Source organism: Oncorhynchus mykiss, chromosome Y (genome assembly GCF_013265735.2).
Source record: "Oncorhynchus mykiss isolate Arlee chromosome Y, USDA_OmykA_1.1, whole genome shotgun sequence".
In the NCBI taxonomy this organism is placed as follows: domain Eukaryota; kingdom Metazoa; phylum Chordata; class Actinopteri; order Salmoniformes; family Salmonidae; genus Oncorhynchus; species Oncorhynchus mykiss.
This window is the reverse complement of record NC_048593.1, coordinates 10687177-10704847: the sequence shown is the minus strand read 5'-3', so window position 1 is coordinate 10704847 and position 17671 is coordinate 10687177. Positions and strand designations below refer to the sequence as shown.

At 44.3% G+C, this 17671-nt stretch overlaps 1 protein-coding gene across 1 annotated transcript in view; it reads right to left on the bottom strand.

The window, feature by feature from the left end:
- The window catches only part of LOC110509315 (disabled homolog 2-interacting protein), a 205112-nt gene extending 201318 nt beyond the window's left edge, over positions 1-3794 (bottom strand). The window contains exon 1 of the mRNA XM_036968136.1: positions 3598-3794. The gene's annotated coding sequence lies outside the window, so the exon portion shown is untranslated. The remainder of the gene's footprint in view (positions 1-3597) is intronic.
- Between the last annotated feature and the right edge of the window lie 13877 nt (positions 3795-17671).

Genomic DNA, 17671 nt, shown 5'->3' with positions numbered 1-17671 from the left:
GGCCAGGTCAAAGGGCAGAGTGGGAGAGGGAGGGCCCCCATTCACACAGCCCAAATGGAAGCCTGTCTATAAAACTCTGAGCTTTTAATGTCCACCCAACACACTAAAAAATAATGGTTCTAAATAATGCCAGACAGGGCTTCTTTGGCTTGTAACCATAGCGGCACCCTTTTTGGTGCTATATATAGAACCCTTTTTTGAAGGTTCTACGAGGAACCTGTACAGTGCTATAAAGAACCCTTTCCTAAGGCTCTATATAGCACCAAAAACAGGTTCCGCTATGGTTGCAACCCTTTTTTATGGTTCTTTATAGAACCTTCATGCAGAATGGTTCAAATAAAGAACCTTTCCCAATCTGAAACACTCTTGGTAGATCCTTTTGAGGAACCATACAGATTGTTTTATTCAGGTCAGCCATATTGTATTGTCAAACATGTTATTATTGTGTTAATTGTTGAATCAGAGTGAGCTGAATTAGGTGAGCTACCTTTGAAACAACTGGGGGTCCCTGAGGAGAGCGCCACTGACTGGTTTAGTCAACCATTTTCAATTGACACAAGACCATAAATGAGTCTTTCACAAGACAATATACAATAGGTAACAGCGTAACACCACACATTAAATTAACTGGATTGACGCTCTCATTCAAGGTTAAACAAAAAGAGCTGTGTGCAACCCCCCCCCCCCCCCCCCCCAAATATTAAAATGAGCCACCTACCCTACATTTTAATTATCACTAAAAGAGCAAAGAACCATTGAAGGGCTCAGAGGGTTCTTTGAGTCATTATGGTTCCACATAGAATCATCACCCTGCCCAAAGAACCCTTGAGGAATCCACATTTTTGAGTGTGAACAGCCATAGCTTGTGACTTTCCACTGGACATCAGCACAAATGTGTGTACCTTCATGACCAACACTATTATATCAACATTCTAACCACTTTCTATATCCTCACTGATCCTCCACGGAAAAGTGAACATGTTTGTCTCATGGATAATAAACTCTATCCATATTTAAATAGAAATCCAATCTGTAATTTCTCATGCGTCATCACACAATGTCCTGAACAAGTACGTTCAAGACAAAGCGTGGAGCAAGAGTGAACTGCAAGAGACACACCTGACATGTCTCTACACATACACGCCAAGTCACAGACCACGCAATCAACACAGCAATGAAGTCTGGGAAAGGTAGGAGGAAGTCAAAAAAGGCCTCTTGATTCACTACTCTACATACTGTAAGATCTATGTATGCTAAGTACAATAAAACATCTGACGTGCAAATCCATTGCATGACGTCGATAATGTTGACCAATGGTAAGTCGTGATGGTCTGCTGGCATGGAAGTAAGACAGACCATAAAACAAGGGTTACCAGACAAGTTCAAACACCAGATTGTAGATTCATCTATCCTCCGGCAACAGGTAGTTCATCTGACATTCCTTAGGAACCTATCAAGAGGGGGATGAGGGAGCGAGAGAAGAGGGGGATGAATGGAAAGTGGAACGAAAGGGAAGGAGGAGATAGGAGAGCTATGTGGCTACATCCCATCTCCTTAGACAAACACTGAAGCAGATTATCAGACTACTCAACCAACCATACTTTATCTGTCACTTTCGCTATGTAACAAAAGCAAGGACAGACAGGTTGCTTAGAGTAGTTATTGAGATCCTTTAAATGCACTTCAAGTAAAGCTTGATTGGCTTTGATGTGGCACCTGGGTAAACAGCAGCTAATAGAAATCTGTGTGGAAGTTGTGGAAGTGAAGACGATTTGAGTCCGATTCCTCTGCTGTTGCTCCGTCCAGGTTGCAGCCATGCTGAGTATTTCTCCAGAGGATAGAGTGTATCAGCCCATGTCTCCCCAGTCTCTGTGTTCCGTAGCGTTCAGTTCCACCTCACTAAGAGTAACGCCGGAACTATATCAGATGTTCCGCGACGGTCCCATTCACTTCACTGATTCCCATCGCCTCGGGAACGCTGTTCTGTAATTCCATAATTCCCGCTCGGTGGTCCTAGTAACCCCTCTTCTCCGTCTGGCTGGCCGCTCCAAGGCCACTTCCTTCCCTTCCCTTCCGGGCTTCTCCCCTCTCAGCTGCCTGCCTGCCGGCCCAGCCCTCACTATTAATAGGACAACAATAACAACCAACCGCCCGGCCCTGGCCTGCGCTGACCCTGAGACGGGGGTCGAGGAGAACATACGGTATCACAACAATAACTGGAGTACACTAGACAAGGACCCACATGGGCAGAATATATCACCATGACAACTAGACTAGGGCAGCTAAAATCCATGCCGCGTGATACAGTATAAAGGCTTGATAAGTCCTCAAATGGTATACAACACATGATATAAAGCCTTGAATTACTTTTGATGTAAATAGGCTACTTATGCTAAATCTCAAAAGCTGTGAAAGTCACAAGAGTGCTTGCATTTGCTGTGAATGACATGCTAAACACCAAAATGATATTTATGTCAATCCGAAATACTGTCATTACGGAGGTTGCAGTACGTTCACGCTGGTTGGGTTGATGGTCTCGTTTTTGGGTCAAGGTGTTGTAACATAGTGCTGCATGCTAAAATGAGTTGGTCGCTTACTTGTCACATGAGCAGAATACCACAGGTGTAAACCGCACTGCGAAGTGCTTACTTAAAGGCTCTTCCTCAACAATGCCGTGTTCAATATCGAAGGTGCAAAATAGAAAATCCAACTTTCAACACTAGGTCAGACCAAAAATAAAAGCGAGCAGGAAATATAACACACATGATTGTAAGTTACGTATGGTCAGCAACCGTACCACATCAACGTGCAGGGATACGGTGGTAGTGTACATGTAGTCAAGGCTAAAGTGAGTAGGCAGCAAGATAAATAATAATGAAATAGTAACGGTAGCTTGCATGATTATATGAGTTATCTACAGTAGTCAAGGAAACAGCCTCTGGTTGTAGGCAGGCAGTAGACAGTAATCCTGCAGACTTGATACATGTGGGAATGAGACTGCTAAAGTAGTTAACTACCACCCTCTCCTCTCTTCCCTCCTCACTGCACTGTGTTGAAATGTGACTCCCCACTCCAGATTATAAACTGGGAGCCGTCTTGAACCACGCAGAGCTACCCAGAAACACACACCAGAGAGAGAGAGAGCGACATTAATTAGAGAACTGGAGACTCGAGAAAGTATGGGGAAACACAGCATGCAGTAGTCAAGAAAGAGAACGAGAGCTGAGCTAGAATTTCCACTGTCCGTTTTGAAGTGTTTCACTGCTCCTGTTTTGTCCTACCAAGAGAGCAGAGTTGTTAAACACATGTAACGGACCCTTTGTCTCTTTCAGTCTTTTTCTCCCTCAGTTTTTTCACTCTGTCTGTTCTTACAGAGGGGCCAGTCTGTTCATTCAGTGAGAGCTCTCTGTCTTCTGCTTTACTCAGAGGAGTGTATCTCCACACCTCCCTCTCTTCCCCCGCTCCACAAAGCCAGCATTCCCACAGAAACCCCCTCAAACTCTGGATTGAAATACTACTCCCATTTTACCTCCTGTCTCCTTCCCTCTCACCCCGACAAACAGCAGCAGTAAACGGCAAAAGCTGCGAGGCTCTTACCTCAGACGAGCTCCCACTCCAGCCAGGAAAAAACAGGGAATGTCATCCTCAACGCTCCGCACGGAAAGGCAAGAGCAACAAGTAGTAACAAGGAACGATTTCCCCCTCCCTTCTCCCCCTCTCTTTCTATCACTCTGCCTCTGCCTCTGCTTCGCTCCACTCCACTCACTCAGCTGCAGTGGTCTGAGGGAGTGTGTGAGAATGTGTGCTCTCTCTCTCTGCCTGTCTCTCTCTCTCTCTCTCTCTCTCTCTCACACACACACACACACACTTTTCTTTCCCTACCCCATGCCCTCTTGCTTGCTTTCCCATTTTCAAGCCTTGGAACTAAGGGAACAGCGAAGACATGAGACATGCAGCTCAACAAGCACCCCTATTTATCTTGTTTAAGGAATATACAATTATCCTACGTAGACTAGCCTACAACACCACAATGCAATGAATAATCGAATTATTGCTTTCTAATGAGTAATAAAGTCTAGAAAGGCACAGCAGCAGCCGTCTGGCTGTATTTTTACTTCTGATACCGAGATGCTGTCACGTTCTGACCTTAGTTCCCTTGTGAAGTGTTTTAGTATGGTCAGGGCGTGAGTTGGGTGGGCAGTCTATGTTCTTTTTTCTATGATTTGGTATTTCTGTGTTTGGCCTGGTATGGTTCTCAATCAGAGGCAGCTGTCAATCATTGTCCCTGATTGAGAACCATACTTAGGCAGCCTGTTTTCACCCTTGAGTTGTGAGTGATTATTTTTCTGTTTAGTGTGTTTTGCACTTCCACCGATGACCGTTACAGAATCACCCACCAAGAAAGGACCAAGCAGCGTGGTGACGATAGGCAGCGGTACCTAGAGAACTGGACTTGGGAGGAGATATTAGACGGCAAGGGACCCTTGTCACAGGCTGGCGAATATCGCCGCCCCAAGGCAGAGCTGGAGGCAGCGAAAGCCGAGAGGCGGCATTATGAGAAGCTAGCACGGCAGCGCAGCAGGGACGAGAGGCAGGCCCAAAAATGTATTGGGGGGTGGAGGGTGGCAAGTCAGGTAGGAGACCTGAGCCGACTCCCCGTGCTTACCATGGAGAGAGGTGGACCGGACAGGCACTGTGTTATGCCGTGAGGCGCACGGTGTTCCTGGTGCGCAGGCATAGCCCGGTGCGCTACATCGCAGCGCCTCATATCGGCCGGGCTAGAGTGGGCATCGAGCCAGGTGCCATGAAGCCGGCTCAGCGCATCTGGTCTCCAGTGCGTCTCCTTGGGCTGGGGTACATGGCACCAGCCCTACGCACGGCGTCCCCGGTTCGCCAGCACAGCCCAGTGCGGTCTGTTCCACCTCTCCACACTGGCCTGGTGACGGGGACTATCCATCCAGGTAGGGTTGTGCGCCTCCACGGTCCGGTCTATCCGGTGCCTCCTCCACGCACCAGGCCTCCGGTGGCAGCCCCACGCACCAGGCTGTCTCTCCGTCTCCTTCCTCCAGGTGCTCCCGTCTGTCCTGAGCTGCCGGAGTCTCCCGTCTGTCCTGAGCTGCCGGAGCCGCCCGTCTGTCCTGAGCTGCCGGAGCCGCCCGCCAGTCAGGAGCTGTCGGAGCCGCCCGCCAGTCAGGAGCTGCCGGAGCCGCCCTTTACAATCATACCCATAACATGTCAAATATAGAGAGTGGTACTCAGTAAAGATAAAAACGAAATTGCCCTTCTTTGCAAGTCATTTGAAAACCTCCCTGGTCTTTGTGGTTGAATTTGTAATTTAAATTCACTGCTCAACTGAGGGACCTTACAGATAATTGTATGTGTGGGGTACAGCGATGAGGTAGTCATTAAAATCAAGTTAAACACTATTATTGCACACAGAGTGAATTCATACAACTTATTTAGTGACTTGTTAAGCAAATGTTTACTCCTGAACTTCTGTAGGCTTGCCATAACAAAGTGGTTGAATACTTATAGACTGAAGATATTTCAGTTTTTCTTTCTTTATTCATTTGTCAAATTAAAAGTGTAACTCCACTTTTACATTATGGGGTATTGTGTGTAGGCCAGTGACAAAATATCTCAATTTAATTCATTTTAAATTCAGGCTGTAACACAACAAGATGTGGAAACAGCCAAAGGTGTGAATACTTTCTGAAGGCACTGCATGTGTATTTTTTTAACTGACAAATCAAATCAATCAATCCAAACTGTGCAGCGGCCATTTGATGAATAGAAAGAGATCTGTTTCAAAACACCAAAAAGTGTGATGACATTCAGAGTTTGTCAAGCCAATACCTTGATACTGGGTTGGCCTACAAGGTAGGGAGGGATGTATTTTGTTTTTGTCGAGATTGACAGTCTATTTATTGTTGTGTTGAAAACGAAAAACATGACTTTGAAGCGCCTGAAGATGGTATGCTTTGTGCATTGGTTGTGTGGTGCATATACAGTGGCTTGCGAAAGTATTAACCCCTTTGGTATTTTTCCTATTTTGTTGCCTTACAATCTGGAATTAAAATAGATTTTTTTTTTGGGGGGGGGGGGGGGGTGTATAATTTGATTTACACAACATGCCTACCACTTTGAAGATGCAAAATATTTTTTTATTGTGAAACAAACAACAAATAAGACAACAAATCTGAAAACTTGCATAACTATTCAACCCCCCAAAGTCAATACTTTGTAGAGCCACCTTTTGCAGCAATTACAGCTGCAAGTCTCTTGGAGTATGTCTCTATAATCTTGGCACATCTAGCCACTGGGATTTTTGCCCATTATTCAAGGCAAAACTGCTCCAGCTCCTTCAAGTAGGGTCATTGTCCTGCTGAAAGGTGAAACTCGGTCCAGGTCCAGGTCTGGAAGACTGAAACAGGTTTCCCTCAAGAATTACCCTGTATTTAGCGCCATCCATCATTCCTTCAATTCTGACCAGTTTCCCAGTCTCTGCCGATGAAAAACATCCCCACAGCATGATGCTGCCACCACCATGCATCACTGTGGGGATGGTGATCTCGGGGTGATGAAGGTCTTGGGTTCGCGCCAGACATAGCATTTTTCTTGATGGCTAAAAAGCTACATTTTTCTCTCATCTGACCAGAGTACCTTCTTCCATATGTTTGCAGAGTCTCCCACATGCCTTTTGGCAAACACCAAACTGTTTGCTTATTTTTTTCTTTAAGCAGCAATGGCTTTTTTTCTGCCCACTCTTCCGTAAAGCACAGCTCTGTGGAGTGTACGGCTTAAAGTGGTCCTATGGACAGATTCTCCAATCTCCGCTGTGGAGCTTTGCAGCTCCTTTAGGGTTATCTTTGGTCTCTTTGCTGCCTCTCTGATTAATGCCCTCCTTGCCTGGTCCATGAGTTTTGGTGGGCGGCCCTCTCTTGGCAGGTTTGTTGTGGTGCCGTATTCATGACATTTTTTAATAAAGGATGTAATGGTGCTCTGTGGGATGTTCAAAGTTTCTGATATTTTTTTATAACCCAACCCTGATCTGTACTTCTCCACAACTTTGTCCTTGACCTGTTTGGAGAGCTCCTTGATCTTCATGGTGCCGCTTGCTTGGTGGTGCCCCTTGCTCAGTGGTGTTGCAGACTCTGGGGCCTTTCAGAACAGGTGAATATATACTAACATCATATGACAGATCATGTGACACTTAAATAAAGTCCACCTGTGTACAATCTAACTAATTATGTGACTTCTGAAGGTAATTGATTGCACCAGATCTTATTTAGGGGCTTCATAGCAAAGGGGGTGGAATACATATGCACGCACCACTTTTCCATTTACCATTTTTAGTTAGTTTTAGAAACAACTAATTGTTTCTTCATTTCACCAATTTGGACTATTTTATGTATGTCCATTACATGAAATCAAAATAAAAATCTATTTAAATTACAGGTTGTAATGCAACAAAATAGGGACAACGCCAAGGGAGATGAATACTTTTGCAAGGCACTGTATTTTATATAAGTATAAACATGGCTAGCTGATCATTGTCTGATGCCAGCTCTGATTGTAATGTAGGCCTAATGTAACAGGCAGGGAGAGTGAGCTTGTCCATGGTGGTCGGCAATCCCTCAACGTTCTGGCCCATTCTCTGCATGGCGTTGACTGTGCAACGTAAGAATGACAACGTGGATAAGTCGATATCCACTTTTAGAAACACAGTGTCTCTACAGTTATTGTTATTTGTAGTTGTAAATATTATTTTGAGTTAAGTCTATGAGGGAGGAGGGTGTGCAATTTGTTTTTACAGTGCAAGGGAAGGGTCAGGCGAAAAAATTTTAACATTGGGGAGGGTGTTTTCCTTGTAGACCTATTTGGCGGGGAAACGGTGAAGCCAGCTGTATAGACTATTTCTTGTTTCTGTTTACAAGTCTTTTATTGAAGAATTTGAAACCATGCGGTGTCTGTTTTCTGCTCTTCATTAAATCATGCATAGCTGTTAGTATCTATAGCATTCCACATTTTGATTTTACACATTTCACTTATGAAAATAGAATATTCCATAAAAAAAACTAATATCTGGTAAAAGGGCGGACATTTGGACGTTTCAATTGAAAAAAGACTCGGTCACATGACTAATGAAATTTGAACAGCCAGATCTGAATAAATGGGTTGGATGGATGGCTTTGATTGTCCAGAAAACTAATTGCAAGTCCTTCATATGTTAACAATCCAAATATTCTGCTTAAAAAGATCTTGCACTACTACCCTCAGCATTCATTATTCTTAGAGGAGGTCAGAACAAGCAACAGGGAGGTCACCAGAGTTTCATAACCAGGGGCTCATCCCTGAAGACCAGGGGCTGACAGGGAACCGCAAATCGTCATTGCCTTTTCTAAAACAATTTCCTGCAATTCTACATCGTTTTGCATGACTGGAGACATTACAATAAAAAATGTTAATACCACAAAAATCACAAAATCACAAGATACACTGACATTGACATACTGAGATCAATAAAACGAACAACCCTGGTCTTAAATGCAACCAATAGCATAGGCCAATGAAAAGAGTGAATACACAGATTGTAGGCCTACAATATGGGGAGGAAATGAGAGTCCACCAACTTTCCAGTGGCACTCACATACCTAAGGTCCTGGCGACGTCCCTAACCGAATTTATTGTCTCTGTGCTTCCCAAAGATATCCCGGTGCACGAAGGCTACACCTACAGACGGGAACGACAGAGTGCAAATAAGTTATTCCGGAAGTGCAGGGGTCACATACTGTAACGCTCACTGACGGGGTTATCTCCAAATGATGCTGGATACACGGTTCTTTCAGGGTCCAGAACATCCACTGGAGAAGCTCCGGACATACTTTCAGGCAACATGGGTTGGGCAGAAGGTCGGACGTATTCGAAGAAAGCCAATAGGCATGTCTTGATTAACATAGTAATGGCTTTATTACTCACATTTTTATTATCGATGAGAGCCCAAGGCCAATAACATGGTTTCTTTTTTTCATTTCAGAATTATGGAACCGCTATGACGCTGGTCCTGCAAGACATGGCGAATCTTGTCGCTACCCACCCCACCGTTTGGACGTTAAATCGAGCCATTGCAACGACAGCAGCAAAGAGGCTAAATGAGAACGGAGCAGCAACTTGCTGGCGTTCCACCGCCATGGCAAAGTCCTCGCTGGCGCAAGCAACAGAAGGATCTGAAGTCACTGGTTCAGAAGTACACCACGACTGAGCGGCTGGAGTCTTACCTGAAGAGCGTTGGCTACACTTTTAAGTTGCCGTTTCAAGTTGCATCTGAGAAAAATGAGCGCCTAGCCTACTTCGACACTTATTTATGACACATCCATTTCAATCCTTTTCAATGATCCCAAAATCCCTTTGAGACCAGAACACTAAGCACATTCTTGGAAGATTTTTTCGTGAACTTGTTTTTATGGCCCTGCATTCATGTAGCCTATTCTTATTTTTGGTATTTTTTGGAGTACATGTTTTAGGCCTACTTATTGTTGCACCAGGATTTCTGTATTTTCCTAAGCTTTTCCATTGATAAGTACATGTTTTATAGGGAATGGTTGGTGTTAATGGGTAGTGTAAAAAAAGATAAAAAATGAAAATACATTCTTTAAAATTAAAATACATTGTAGAAACTAGACGGGCTATTGGCTGTTTTTATCATTCAGCCTTTATATAACCATATGAACAAATTTATATAAAACATTCTGCGGATATGAACGACTTTGCATAGGCCTACGCTACAATATTCTGCCCATATGAAGGAATGCATATGCAATATTTGTAGACATACATGATTTAATGAAAAGCAGTAAACATTCACATTTAATAACAGACTCAAACACAATCACACAATAGTCTACAGCTGGCTTCACAGCTTCCCCAGCGCTTCACAATTTCCCGGGAAAACTGAACATTTTGTAGAGGAGGAAGGAGTTCGCTTTTGCTGCAATGTTCACGTTAAAATATTACGTTGTGCAGGTGCTTCGAGTTGGATCAGACCCCCTCCAGTAAAATTTGAACTGTCCCTAAATGCTTCAGTCACTCTCTTTATCTCCTTCCTTCTCATACACAATGTCACTCTCTCCCTCACACATACACACTTTCCCCCTGCATGTGTGCAGAGGGAATGCCGTTGTGTTCCAGTGCAACCCAGGCTCAGAGGGGGCGGGATCTAGACCTCAGAGAGCAGAATTCCTTCCTGAGAATGGTCCAATCAGAGCCAGAGCTGTGGTTGACCAGAAGAAAAGTGCATGGCTGAGGCCAGGACTCTCTCCCCACCAAACTACATCTAGAAAGAAGACTCTTACTACTCTCACATATACATACAGGCTATTCCACCGCTATAACTTCATGCCCTCCTACAATATTCATTATAACACTATTATAAAGAACTTACACTGTAGTTGACTTGGCTGTTCCATACATGGATAACGTGAACTTAAATCTTTCTTTCTTTCTCCTCCCTCCCAACCTGATCAATCCTCTCAGGTTTCTGCTGCTGTTCTAGCCCGGGAGGAAGAGAGACATTCATCCACAGAATCGACATAATACCCCCTCCTCCACCTCCACACTCCTCCCAAGCCCCACCAACAGGTCTACTACCTCATCCCCCTCTAAACACCCCACAATTCCTCAATTAAATCCACCACAAAGCCTACCAGATCATCCCCTCACCACTACCCCCTATAACTGTACCACGGGACTACAAACTACCCTTATAGAAGACATACCAGTACATCCACTCGCCAGACCTTAACCTTTCCCTAAGCGTTTCAAACAGGACTACAACCCTTCAAACAGGACTACAACCCTTCAAACAGGACTACAACCCTTCAAACAGGACTACAACCCTTCAAACAGGACTACAACCCTTCAAACAGGACTACAACCCTTCAAACAGGACTATAACCCTTCAAACAGGACTACAACCCTTCAAACAGGACTACAACCCTTCAAACAGGACTATAACCCTTCAAACAGGACTATAACCCTTCAAACAGGACTATAACCCTTCAAACAGGACTACAACCCTTCAAACAGGACTATAACCCTTCAAACAGGACTACAACCCTTCAAACAGGACTACAACCCTTCAAACAGGACTACAACCCTTCAAACCGGACTACAAAGTCTCAGTGGTTAGAGCGTTCGGCCAGTAACTGAAAGGTTGCTGGATCGAATCCCCGAGCTGACAAGGTGAAAATCTGTCATTCTGCCCCTGAGCAAGGCAGTTTAACCCACTGTTTCCCGTGCGCCAAAGACGTGGATGTCGATTAAGGCAGCCCCACCGCACCTATCTGATTCAGAAGGGTTGGGTTAAATGCGGAAGACACATTTCAGTTGAAGGCAGTCAGTTGTACAACTGACTAGGTATCCCCCTTTCTCATTCCTGTTAAGCTCTTCTGACTCCACTATGATTTACTGAGAGAGGGGGGAGGATAGACAGACATACCGGTCTCATACCGGGATACCGATTACCTGCATTATACCCTAACACACATACACTTGCACAGAAAAACAAACAGAGGGAGGAAGAGAGGGGTTGGTGCCAGAGGAGAAGGATAGAGGGAGAGACACAGCCATCCTGATAGCCCTCCTGACAACCCCCCATACCCACTGAGAACAGACCTTCTGTTTGAGGACCAACTAGGTTAACCTAGCCACATAATAGTACACTCAGGCACAAACGACCTGAGAGCACAGCAGGAATGGGTTGCCACAGCACTCAAGGGAGTGATTGAAAAAGCTTATTCTACTTTCCCCAATGCACAAGTGGTTATATCCACACTGCTACCACGAAAGACTTCCACCCTGCTACCATACAGCAGGTAAACACAAGTATCCCCCCCCCCCCCCCCGGACCTACACCAAACCTAAGAAAGAAATTGAGAAACCTATCCAACCAAAAACATAGAGACCCAGAAAACCTGAGTCTATGCCTTCACTATGGTGAATCACTCAAACAATACAAAAATACACTAAAGAAAAAGAAGGAACAGCATGTCAGAAATTATCTCAATGTAAATGAAGAATCCATAGACTCTAACCACTTCTGGGAAAATTGGAAAAAACTAAACAAACAACAAAATGAAGCATTATCTATCCAAAATGGAGATGTATGTATAAACCACTTCTCCAATCTTTTTGGCTCTATAACAAAGAACAAACAGCAAAAACATATATATGATCAAATACAAATCTTAGAATCAACTATTAAAGACTACCAGAACCCACTGGATTCTCCAATTACCTTGAATTAACAAGAGGACAAAATAAAAACCCTCCAACCCAAAAAGGCCTGTGGTGTTGATGGTATCCTCAATGAAATTATAAAATATGCAGACAACAAATTCCAATTGGCTATACTAAAACTCTTTAACATCATCCTTAGCTCTGGCATCTTCCCCAATATTTGGAACCAAGGACTGATCACCCCAATCCACAAAAGTGGACACAAATTTGACCCCAATAACTACCGTGGGATATGCGTCAACAGCAACCTTGGGAAAATCCTCTGCATTATCATTAACAGCAGACTCGTACATTTCCTCAGTGAAAACAATGTACTGAGAAAATGTGAAATTTACTTTTTACCAAATTATCGTACGACAGACCACATATTCACCCTGAACACCCTAATTGACAAACAAACAAACCAAAATAATGCTTTGTTGATTTCAAAAAGCCTTAGAGTCAATTTGGCTTGAGGGTCTGCTATACAAATTGATGGAAAGTGGTGTTGGGGGAAAAACGTACGGCATTATAAAATCCATGTACACAAACAACAAGTGTGCGGTTAAAATTGGCAAAAAACACACATTTCTTCCCACAGGGCTGTGGGGTGAGACAGGGATGCAGCTTAAGCCCCACCCTCTTCAACATATATATCAAAGAATTGGCGCGGGCACTAGAAAAGCACCCGGCCTCACCCTACTAGTCTGAAGTCAAATGTCTGCTGATGATCTGGTGCTTCTGTCACCAACCAAGGAGGGTCTACAGCAGCACCTAGATAATCTGCACAGATTCTGTCAGACCTGGGCCCGACAGTAAATCTCAGTAAGACCAAAATAATGGTGTTCCAAAAAAGGTCCAGTCGCCAGGACCACAAATACAAATTACATCTAGACAACGTTGCCCTAGAGCACACAAGAAACTATACATATCTTGGCCTAAAAATCAGCGCCACAGGTAACTTTCACAAAGCTGTGAACGAGCTGAGAGACAAGACAAGAAGGGAATTCTATGCCATCAAAAGGAACATAAAATTTGACATACCAATTAGGATCTGGCCAAAAATGTTTGAATCAATTATAGAACCAATTGCCCTTCATGGTTGTGAGGTCTGTGGTCCTCTCACCAACAAAGTACTCACAAAATGCAACAAACACCAAATTGAGACTCTGCATGCAGAATTCTGCAAAAATATCCTCTGTGTACAAGGTAAAACACCAAATAATGCATGCAGAGCAGAATTAGGCCGATACCTGATAATGATCAAAATCCAGAAAATATTTGTTAAATTCTACAACCACCTAAAAGGAAGCCCAAACCTTCCATAATATCAAAGCCATCACCTACAGAGAGATGAACCTGGAGAAGAGTCCCCTAAGCAAGCTGGTCCTGGGGCTCTGTTATCAAACAGACCCCACAGAGCCCCAGGACAGCAACACAATTAGACCCAACCAATTCATGAGAAAACAAAAAGATAATTACTTGACACATTGGAAAGAATTAACAAAAAAACAGAGAAAACTAAAATGTTATTTGTCCCTAAACAGAGAGTACACAGTGGCAGAATACCTGACCACCGTCTGACATAAACTTAAGGAAAGCTTTGACTATGGACAGACTCAGTGAGCATATCCTTGCTATTCAGAAAGGCCGCCGCAGGCAGACCTGGCTCCCAAGAGAAGACAGGCTATGTGCACACTGCCCACAAAATGAGGTGGAAACTGAGATGCACTTCCTAACCTCCTTCCAAAGGTATGAACATATTAGAGACACACATTTCCCTCAGATTACACAAATCCACAAAGAATTCAAAAACAAACCCGAATTTGATGAACTCCTATATCTACTGGGTGAAATACAACAGTGTGCCATCACAGCAGCAAGATGTGACCTGTTGCCACAAGAAAAGGGCAGCCAGTGAAGAACAAACACCATTGTAAATATAACCCATATTTAGGTTTATTTATTTACCCTTTTGTTCTTTAACCATTTGTACATCGCTACAACACTGTATATATACATAATATGACATCTTTAAATGTCATTATTCTTTTGGAACGTCTGTGAGTGTAATGCTTACTGTTCATTTTTATTGTTTATTATCTACTGTTTTGTTTATTATCTACTTCACTTGCTTTGGCAATGTTAACATATGTTTCCCATGCCAGTAAAGTCCCTTGAATTGAATTGAATTGAGAGGTGTCCGAGAGAATGACCTAGACAGAGGGAGTGAGGGAGACTGAGAAAGAAGGAGGGGACCGGGAGAACCTTCGAGAAGACAGAGGGCACTGGAATATGGGCTGTTACACAGGAACACAAAGAGAAAGAATCAGTGAATCCTCTCATCCTGTAGGTAACTCTCTCTGACACCTTTCACTGTATCTCCACTATTTTTCCTTCTCCTCTGTCACTAACACCCCCCCCCCTCTCTCTCCAGCTCCCCTCTCTCTATCCCATTGTTTGTTTTTCGACGTCAAAGGTATGTCAAAACAACGTGTCTAACTGTGTGTGTAAGTGTGTGTGTGTGTGTGTGTGTGTGTGTGTGCATTGATATGCATGTGTCTCAGCAGACTGAAAGGTGTACAGTCTCTGTCAGGCTAGAGGTCGTCCTTTAATCCTTTACACCTCTGAGGCTTCTACATGTGTCCTCACCCTCCCCTGAGACCACAGAGAAACCTGAGAGGAGGAAGTGAACGAGCGAAAATAGGAGGAATAAGAGAGAGAGATAGATGGAAAGCGAGAGGGAGAAAGATGGGGAGCGAGATAAAGCAGAGTGTTAACGACAGAAAGTGAGAAAGAACCCAAAGGCAGTGGAAAGAGACAAAGGCGAGGAGAGCGGAGCGGAGAGAGGAAAAGAGGATAAGAGCGACTGCTAAATCACTCAAATGTAAGTGGATAGATAGAAAGAGGGATTGAAACGAGTGCAGCGGGCCGGGAGGAAGAGATGAAGAGCGACAGCGTGGAGGCGGAGACGCCCACTCTGCTCCGAAATGTTCTCCTGCAGCCCAAATGACACACACACACACACACACACACACACGCACACACGCACACGCACACACAAACACACACACACACACAGACGCACACGCACACACAAACACACACACACGCACACACGCACACACGCACAGACGCACACGCACACACAGACACATACACACACGCACACACACACGCACACGCACACACAAACACACACACACAGACACGCACACACAAACACACACACAGACACGCACACACACGCACACACACACACACACATACGCACACACACACAGACGCGCACAGACACGCACAGACACACACAGACACGCACACACACGCACACATGGCACAGGAGAGACAGCCCACTTTCCACCCTCAATGCAACAGCAGGCAACCCATAGGAACATCCCTACTCCACATGGAACAAGACAGAAATGGTAGAGCAACTTAAAACTTCACTCACTATGTGTGTGAGAGTGAATCTGCGTGTGGAACTGTGGATCACTTGGAGCTCTACACGCAAGGTTAAATCATATCATGTTTAAAATAGATGAATGACAATGAATGAATGGATGAATGAATGAATGAATTAATAAATATCTGTTTCACCCATTTTCAGGCTGAGTTGTATTTGCAGGACAGACCACAATTATCTCTGATTGTCATCCGGTGCTCGTTGCGTCTCATTAGCGTCAGTGCTAGTCACACACGTACACACTCCACCAAGGCACTGCTTTTTCATCTGTCAGACCCATTTAAAAGAGTGCAGGAACAACAGACTCAGTATCTCTGTCAGTGACATTATCTCAGTCACTCAATTGGATGAGTCATCCTCTGATCTCCATACTCACAACATGAGTCAGAGGTTTGGATCTTTGGATGCCAAATAGGCATTGAAAAGACTGAGGTATTTGTGGCAATGAGAATGTTTGTGCTGAATCCCTAATTGTGCATTACTAAATGAAGTGGCGTTGCTTTCCTTTCGGCCCAGACTTGAGTGAAGATGGCTATAGCTTTTAAAAAGAGAATGGATTAAAACTGAGGTAGTCCAAACCGTGCCAAAACCCTCTGCCTCTTCAGTCTTAATGGGCATGATGCCCCTGTATGGAAGCGATAACAAACACACTCAACCAACATTTGAAATTTAAGTTCAGGATATTTTTACATGCTACAATTGCCACTGCCTGACACACACACCAAAAAGGTACTGACTTACAGACACATCTGCTCACTGTCACAGGGGATTTCCTAAAGACCTTGGCCAAAAGTGATCTGTTTCAGTAAATAATAACTTTTCTGGAGTGTTTACTGTGGGAAATGGGACATACAATGTGATTTGCACCGAGGTGAATCCAGGGTGAAAGCTATGATCCCTTATGGATGTCAGCTGTTAAATCCACTTCCGTCAGTGTAGATGAAGGGGAGGAGACGGGTTGAAGAAGAGGTTTTATGCCTTGAGCCATGGATTGTGGACGCGTGTGCTATTCCAAGGGTGAATGGGCAAGACAAAATGCACAAGTGCCTTTGAATGGAGTATGATAGTAGGTGCAAGGTGTGTCAAGAACTGCGACGCTGCTGGGTTTTTCACTCTCAACAGTTTCCCGTGTGTATTAACAATGGTCCACCACCCAAAGGACATCCAGCCAACGGCAGGCCAGTGGTTGAAAACAGGTTATTGATGAAAGAGGACAGAGGCTGACAGGAATTGTACTGAGCAATAGATGGACTAGAGTTAGTCAACTGACAGTCCAGTACAACATTGCCCATAAAAGAATGAGCAACTCGTCGTACCTTGACAAGAATGGGGTATGGCAGCTGACAACCTTACAGAGTTCCACTTCTTTTAGCAAAAAACAAGAAACTGGGCTTGCAGTGGGCTAAGGAACGAAAACACTGGACACCGGAGAATTGGAAAAACATTGCCTGGTCTGATGAATCCCGGGTCCTGCTGTTTCACACAGATTTGAGGACTAGGGTATGGAGAAAAACACGAGGACATGCATCCATCATGCCGCGTCAACATTGCAGGCTGGTGGTGTGATGGTGTGGGGTGTGTTTTCATTGGGTCCCTTGATAAAAGTGGAGCAACGTTTGAATGCCACAAGATATCTGAGCATCATTGCCAGCCAGGTGCATCTCTTCATGGCAGCAGTGTATCGATCTGTGAATTATTTTTTTTTCAGCAGGATAATGCCCCATACCACAAGCCTAGGATTGTCCAGGACTGATTCCACGAACATGACAGTGAATTCAATTTACTGTAGTGGCCTGCCCAGTCACCAGATCTCAATGCAATTGAGCATCTGTGGGATGAGATAGAGCTATTCGGAGTAGAGATCTGCTACCAGCCAACTTGACACAACTGTGGGAAGCATTGGGGTCATGTGCCAGCATACATGTGGAC